Genomic DNA, 8,614 nt, shown 5'->3' with positions numbered 1-8,614 from the left:
TGGCCTTGTCTTCTTGTTCTAGCAGCCTTGCAATTTCTCTTGGCACTTCACAATCTTCCTCACTTTCGTCCTCAGTTTGGTAGATCGGACTTTCAAAGTCATGACGGGCAATAGCAGAATCGTTGTTGACTGGATTCAGAGTGTATGTGAATCTGCATGTTAGTTATGTGAGTGTGTGTGAAGAAAAAACATAGCTATTTGAAAGCGAAGAAAGAAAGAAAAAGGATCACAAAATTTTAAATATGCAAGCGTCCCATGATTTTATTGAATGCACATGATCATGATATGATAAGCCCCTATAGAAGGGCCAGTGTGCTTTGGGCAAGGCACACGACTTTCAGGCTCATGGTTCGATTGTTCAGGAACCATTTTTATCTTTGCACAATATACACAAAGAAAACAGGAAATGGCATTTACTCCTGGTCAAAGGAAATCACATCCTCAGCTTTCCAGTTGTTCAATCCACTGTTGTGAGCAGGGAGTATCCAGCTGTTCCAGTTGCAGTTGTCTTCTTCATCTTCCACAACATTGATTTCATTAGTGGGAAAATGAGCCGGTGATCCTTCGGGATAAGGGATATACTCTGCTGGATACGAGAGCCCAGGCTGAGATATCTCTGCTGGCTGAGCAAGATGCTCGATAAGGCCGTCCCATGCAGTCGGGATGATGTTTTGAATAGAGAATTGTGCATCCTGATGAGGAGTGTATGCTGACAGAAAGCAACCCTCGTTATTTGGTATTTCCCTGGCTTTTTCAAAAGTGAAATTGTCATCGTAATGTTCATCCCATCCAGTTGGGACAATGTCCTTCATAGCAATTTGTGAGCTCGGAGGAGCGGAATATTTCACCATATAGTCATATTTGCCGCTGGGTTCTCCTAGCGTGTCCCATACTTCTTTGGGTGGATTTTGATATTGCTCAGTGACGGGACTTGTGAAACTTTCGTCATTTTCAATTTGATCACCCCATCCAGTCGGGGTAATGTCTTCCATAGCAACATAAGAATTCTGAGGTGCGGTATACTGATAATTATACCCGTCACTTGGTTCTCCCACAGCATCCCACGTTCCCATGGAAATGGGTGGAATCTCATCTGGATATGGCTGAATGATATGGTTCAAGAACACTCCTTCATCTTCAATAGCGTTTACTTCTTGGCTGACGAAGTGTGACATCAATCCTCCAGAACGAGGACCTTGATCATTCTTTTGATCTTCACTATCATAGCCCAAGCCTAGCTTGTCAGACTTGTAGGGTATATCGGGAAGCTGTCCCCATACTGTGCAATCACCCTGTTCAATCATGGCTTTGGCATCTTTGAGAGAAGCCATAGTTGTAGTTGGAGTAGCAGGAATATGCTTGGTGGTAAAGACATCTGGGGAGACCACCTCAAATGATTGGCATGGAGTTTTGATGAATTCGTCCTCCAACTCAACATATTTGGAATTGCTTAGGTGACTAACCACATATTCCTCTTCGCCATATACTGTGACAATCTTTCCTTTTACTGGATATTTTAACTTCTGATGCAGGGTAGAAGTTACAGCGTTTGCCCCATGTATCCAAGGGCGTCCAAGTAAACAGGAGTAGGCTGGGTGAATTTCCATTACGTAAAAGATAGAATCGAAGATTTGAGAACCCACTCTGATTGGGAGATTCACTTTTCCGTATACCGTTCTTGTTGACCCGTCAAAGGCTCTTACCACAACATCACTTGGTTGTAACACAATTCCTTCGAAGTCAAGCTTTTCTAGTACTGTTTTCGGTAACACGTTCAAAGAAGAACCGTTATCTACTAGCACATGAGATAAAGTGGTGCCATTACATTCAATGGAGATATGTAGGGCTTTGTTGTGATTTTTTCCAGCAGGGGTTAGATCCACATCAGAGAAACCGAGACCATTGTTCACGGTTAGATTGGCAACACAATTCTCAAATTGGTCGACTGAGATCTCTTGAGGCACATGCGCAGCTTTAAGGAACTTCATCAGAGCTTTGGCATGAGCTTCTGAATATTTTAGCAGAGATAGCATTGAGATTTTTGAAGCGGTGTGCCCTAGTTGCTCAACAATATTGTAATCACTCTTGCAGATGATTTTCAATATTTCCTCCATTTCTTGCTTTGATGGATCCTCAGCAGTGATCTCCACCGGGGTTTGAACTTGTTCAACTTGTGGCTCTTTGTCTCGAGCGCTGTCATCTTGATTAGGAACTGGGACTCGGACTGGACCAGCAGCAACATTTGGAGAAATTTCTGGTGAAAAGATTCTTCCACTTCTCGTGATCTTGCTGGTACCCACAATATTACCCACAGTTGGAGTAGTTAACTTTGCGGCCTCTTCAGTCGAGGTACCCTGCTTAACTCCATGAGCATAAACATTAGTGTCGTATCCCCATGGGACAGCTTTGTCTGAGGAGTATGGAAATGGAGTTGGACTAGCAATGACTATTGATGCCACTTTGAGTGTAGCAGAAATTTTGAATGGAGCCTTGGCAGAGATTTTGAATGGTAAGCTGGAGATCACTGAGGCATCCTCTATTCTCATCCCGTTTGCAAAGACTTCGCACAGCACGTCCATAGAAGGGAGCCTCTCAAACATAATGATACGGCGATCCATCCACTTTTGAATTCCCATTCTTAGATTTTCACAACCATTGGGCCAGTATGAGCAATAAAAGCAGTCGGGGTCACACCCTGGAAAGTAACCAGCTTGGATTAGCTTTCCTTTGACTTCGCAGAGTGGAGTTGATAATTCGTTCACATCATAGATGTAAACAATGTCCAGGATAGCGTTAACAGTTTTGTCATGCTTTGGCATAGGTGCAGTGATGACATTTGGAGTTTCTGGAGGATCGAACTCAATTTCCCCGGCATCTATCATATCTTGTATTTTATTTTTCAGGGCCCAGCAGTGATCTGCGTCATGTCCTGGACAGTTTGAGTGATAGGCACATGTCGCATCAGGGCGATAATTCGGAGAGGAAGTGTTGACATTCTTTGGAGGACCTTTTAATGTGATCAGATCTGCTTTTAGCAAGTGCTGCAATGCCTGAGAGATTGGCATGTTGATTCTGGCGAAATTTCTTCTTGGTGCATCTGGTCGATGCGTATATTTTGGCTGTTGATCTTTTTGAGGTGCAGATGCGGAGATCAGAACTGCCCCTACAGATTGATGCTGCTCACTTTTGCGACTTTTCTGAATTTGTGTTGCATTGACCTCATTTCTCCCGCTGATGGGCCTTTTTGTAGTACCAGAGGAGGAACCTATTTGAATTTTTCCATTTTGAATGCTACTTTCGACACGTTCTCCGGTCAGTATCAGGTCAGTGAAACCTGATGATGAGCTTCCCAGCAAATGGCTATAGAAAGGGCCAGTTAAAGTGCCCATGAACATGTCGACTAGTTCGCGATCAGATAAGGGTGGTTGAACCCTTCCAGCCATATCTCTCCACTTTTGTGCATATCCTTTGAAACTTTCTTTTGGTCCCATAGACATGCCCCTTAGTTGAGTACGGGTTGGCGCAAGATCAGCATTGTATTGGTACTGTTTGTAAAAAGCAGCAGCTAATTCTTCCCAAGTATGAACCTTGGTATTTTCCAGCTGGTAGTACCACTCGAGTTGTGTACCCGACAGACTTTCTTGGAAGAAGTGAATCCACAATTTGCTATCTGTTGTATGAGGTTGTATCTTCCTCACATAGGATCTCAGATGTAGTTTTGGGCAAGAAACTCCATCATATTTTGCAAAGACAGGAACTTTGAATTTTGGAGGGATAACAACATCTGAGATGAGTCCCAGATCATTGAAATCCAAGCCAGGTATTTTTTGTATCTCCATAGCTTTCATACGTTCTTCCAGCTGTTGGTACTTGTCATCATCCGGTTCGTCCCCAGAATGATCATCTTCTTCATTTGAAGAGAGAGAGGGTTTAGCAGAACCCTGGTTGCTTTGATTGTCTTCTTGTTCACCATCACCGACTGTTTCAGGGATCGGTGGCTTTTTGAACTTTTTGACTGGGATTTTGATCTTCCTTTTCAGGTGACTCAAACCTACAGATCCTTTGGGCTTCTTTTTCTTCTTGATTATCAGGGCTTTCAGTTCTTGTTGCCCCTTTGCCAGTTCCAGAATTGCCACTTGAACTTGGGCATTCTGTTCTTCGAGATTCTTGATGCTTGTCTCAGATTCCATCTCTTCTGACTGAAATAAACAGCGAGGAGATGAGAAATCCGTCATGAGAACCTGTTACCCAATGTGTATGACTGGATGCAATGTATATGAATGAAATGTATATGCAATGTATATGAATGCAATGTATATGAATGCAATGTATGAAATGCATATGCAATGCATGAAATGAAATGTGTGTGCAATGTTTTCAAGGATCTTAGAGTTTAGATTTGTTAAAGAAGAAACAAACATTAGTTAATCAATTTATTCTCTTTTTTTCTTTGCCTCATTTGGGCTTACAAGACAGAAATAAAATAAATGATCCTTCAGGTCTCCCATGGACGCTTTCTCTTTGCCCCCAGGAATGTGTTGATCTGCTGTTCTTCTTGAAGCTGTCCGGTGAGCTCCAATATCCTTCTCTCATAGTCCTAACAGTGTGCTTTGAAGGTGTCTCTTTCCTCTTTTAGTTGAACCCAAGATTTTTGCAACTCTTCTAGGTCAGTTGGCATATCCGGGTGTAGAATAACTTGGGGTTCGTCTCCTTCGACCTTTGGCTCAATAGTCACAGGTAGAATAGCGGGATATGGCATAATGAGTTTCTGAGCATGAGTGCGGACCCATCCGAGGTAAGGTTCCATAGGGATAGAATTCCATTGCACCAAAGTTTTGCTTTCTATTCTATAGACACTGTCCCATGCATGTATGAACCTTCGTCGGTGTCTATGAGAATCATTCTCGTAATGAAACACAATGCCACGGATAATCATGTCATGAGGACCGTTGCTCCTTGCAAATCCGAATTGGCGTAGAGCTAAAGAGGGATTGTAAGTGATGCCTCCTTTGATGCCAAGGAGTGGCACATTAGGGTACTCTCCACAATGATCAATGATAGTAATGTCTCTTTGAAAGAAGTTGTTCCACCGGATATCTGAATGAGACAAAAACATAATCCTGCGAGACCATTGCATTCTTTGTTCATTTCTCAACACTGATCGGGGAAGATGAAATGTAAACCACCTAGCCAGTAGTGGTATACAGCACATGAGAGTTCCTCGTTTCTTCATGGTACGAGTGTGTAGAGAATGTAGAATGTCTCCCAGCAATGTTGGTACCGGGTTACGGATTAGGAAAAGGTTGATGATGTGTACACTTATGAACTGGTCGGGATTTGGGAATAAAACCAACCCATAGATCAAAAGGGCCATAACCCCCTCAAAAGCTGGATAACTTTTGTTTTCTATCAGTAGTCGAGCCTTTTCCAATAAGAACTTGGCAAGCAAACCCTTAACTCCACTCTTTGTTTCCCAATTGGACTCGATTTCTGATTTTCGCAGATGTAAGGCAGCAGCAATGACTTCAGGTTTTGGAATCCTTTCTAAACCAGTGAAAGGTAATTGATTTCGAACAGGCAATCCAATCAGTTCAGAGAATTCTTCCAAAGTGGGTACCAACTGGTAATCAGGAAAGGTAAAGCAATGATGTTCAGGATCAAAGAACTGGAACAGGACCTGTATCATGTCTTCTTCAAATTTTGAGGTAACCAAATGGAGTAGGTGACCATGCCTTTCGGTGAATTGAACATTCCTGGGGAATTCTGACACTAAGTCTTTTAGTTCAGATGGTACCGTTGAGATGTTGATTCGGATGTAATCTCGGGTGGCGGGAGCCATTACCTGCAAAAACAAAGGTAAACTCTTTTATCCTTGAAGTGTTTTGTGAGAAAATGATATGCTTATGATGCAAACATGTGGCACACAAAGGTAAACTCTTTGATCCTTGAAGTGTTTTGGGCCATACCTCTGAGCGGGAGAGATACGTGAACTGACTCTTTTTTATCGCTTAATGCTTTCGCATTTTTGAAAATTCACAGAGTCGCCACCGACCTTTTATTTTATCCAATTAAGGAAAGGTTTATAAAAGAAACAGAAAAAAGACCTTTAAGAAATTCTGGGTAAGGGGGTAGGTTATACAAAGGGAAGGTGTTAGCACCCTTTGTATCCATGGTTATCCATGGGCTCTTAAGTTTGCTTAGCTCACTTGTTTTTCGATCACTTTTCAATTGCTTTAGAATGCTCATATGTGGTTTCAAATACCTTTGTAAATTGAATTTGTAATGATCCTTGTGCGGATGTATACAAAATATTTGTTTATCTTTCGAAAGATGTTTTGAAAAGAACGTTAACTTTGTAATGATCCGTGTTTGGATGTATACAAAATATTGTCTTTTTGGAAAGTTTTGTTTTGAAAAACAACAGTGTATGAGAATTTTGTTTGTTTTGATTTGAGCAAGCAAACTAGGAGGTCTACCCTGAGTTGTAAGGTCTTTATCCTATTTCCTTTAAAAATCTATCCTTTCACCGGATACAAACAAAAGGTTCGATTTTGTACTTGAAACAGTAGAATTTTGACTTTGATTTTGAAAAGAATGAGAAGGGATTACCTTAAGAGGTGCAAGTGTGATTGTGTTTGGATTCAGATATTTTATCTTTGAAGTTAGTGATCTAACGGTTCAATTTTTATCTTTGACATACACGCAGTTTATATTTGCTGGAAATTAAAATGCGGAAATGTAAAGTGCGGAAAGTAAATCTAAGCTATTACATCGATTGTGCAGGAAATGTAAACTAGCCTATTTACATGAATTTGACATCCTATACATTTATCTAGGAATTTAAATTGCAAGAAAAATAAAAGGCATGTTTTTGGATTTTTTTATGATTGATTTTAATTATAATTAATGCATTATTAATTAAATTAAAATGAAGAAAAAAGATGAAAATAGATTTAAACCTAGAAATTAAGTTTAAAATATGTACAAAATATTTGTCAATTAATTTTAAAACAAAACTAATTTTTTTGGAATTTTTGAAATTGATTTGAAATTGATTTGAAATTGATTAAGCTAATTAATACATAATTATACAAATAATTATACAAATAATTAAAACTTAAAGAGAAAATTATTCAAAATATGTACAAAATTAGTCTATAATATATAAACAATATTTTATATAAAGAACAATTTTTTTATGATTTTTTGATTGGTTAGAATAATTAAAAAGCAAATATGTAAATATATACTAATTAATTATGCAAAATATTGAAATTATGAAGAAAAATAAAATATTTTTATTTCAGAAAATAATATATTATTTTAGAAGCTTAAAAATATTTTTTGTGTATTTTTTGGATTTTTTTAACTATTTTTAATTAATTTTGCAAAGAAATTAAAATAGAAATAAAAAATAAAAGGATACTAATCAGATGTGGTTGATAATACCCCCACACTTAAACCATTGCTTGTCCTCAAGCAATCAACCACACGGTAAAAGAAAATGATTAAGCAAGGTTTTTGAAACACAGGCACGACACAACTCCTAGCCATACGTGGTTGCTAGGCTAAGGTTAGATCGATAGGTACTAAATGCCAACACCAAGGATACCGTAACGACACAATGTCAAAAACTCCCTCCTTATACAAACCAATTCGAATTATGCCATTATAACTCAACCTATATCTCTAGTTTTTTCTTTCATTCTTTTCATTCAAGCGCAATCACATTAAGCTCGTTATCCGTACACGCACATAGTAGGGAAATCGGTTAGCGACTATGATCCTTTTCTTTTCTTTAGCACGGGGTTCTGGTTTTTTAAATGGTGAAGCCCCATCTTTCCCAACTGCGGTTGCGGGGGATCAAACCGTAGTCCACCCTACCAAGCCCAGTACCAGTGACCTCTAGGCCAACCAACAGTGGGTGCTAAATATTAAATCCTTATTGGCTTAACAACCGTTGGGCTAAATGACCGTGTGAGGGTCACCTAACTTAGAAGGTTATTTTTCAATCAAAACATTTATTTATAAAAAACAGGATCATTCACTTATATTCATCGACTCCCTACGTAGTTTGTGCTTAAGATGGTGCCGACTACTAATATAAACTACTTAAGAGCTACTTTGAAAACTTGAGCCTAAGGTCTCGACATAATGGGCATCCAGATTGATATCACATAAAGAGGGGGTTTAGGGTGTCAGGACGGTATCGATGTTGTTGAAACATCTCCAAGTTTTTCTAACAATGCCTAAAGTGTGACAACCTCTATACTTTCAGAGTGTGTATGCCATGCGTCAAAATTCAAATTTTTGTTGGAGGTTAAAATTTTTCAAATTTTGGGGAAATTTGATAACAACAGAAAATCATATATAAATACATGACAACATAGCTAGAAAATAATAAAGTAACAAATGAAAGCGGTAAACTTTCTCCCCCACACTTAAACCAAACATTGTCCTCAATGTTTCGAGCCAAGGTGGAGAAGAAAAGACAGAACCTATACGGATGCTATCGGTGAGCTATAACGACCAAATCTGCTCCGCGTCCGGAGGAAATATCTTCTCCTATCATGCTCATCAACTGTGTCACCACCAGCAGCAACACTCGTAGGAA

Source organism: Vicia villosa, linkage group LG3, assembly GCF_029867415.1.
Source record: "Vicia villosa cultivar HV-30 ecotype Madison, WI linkage group LG3, Vvil1.0, whole genome shotgun sequence".
In the NCBI taxonomy this organism is placed as follows: Eukaryota; Viridiplantae; Streptophyta; class Magnoliopsida; order Fabales; family Fabaceae; genus Vicia; species Vicia villosa.
Note: the sequence above shows the minus strand (reverse complement) of the source record.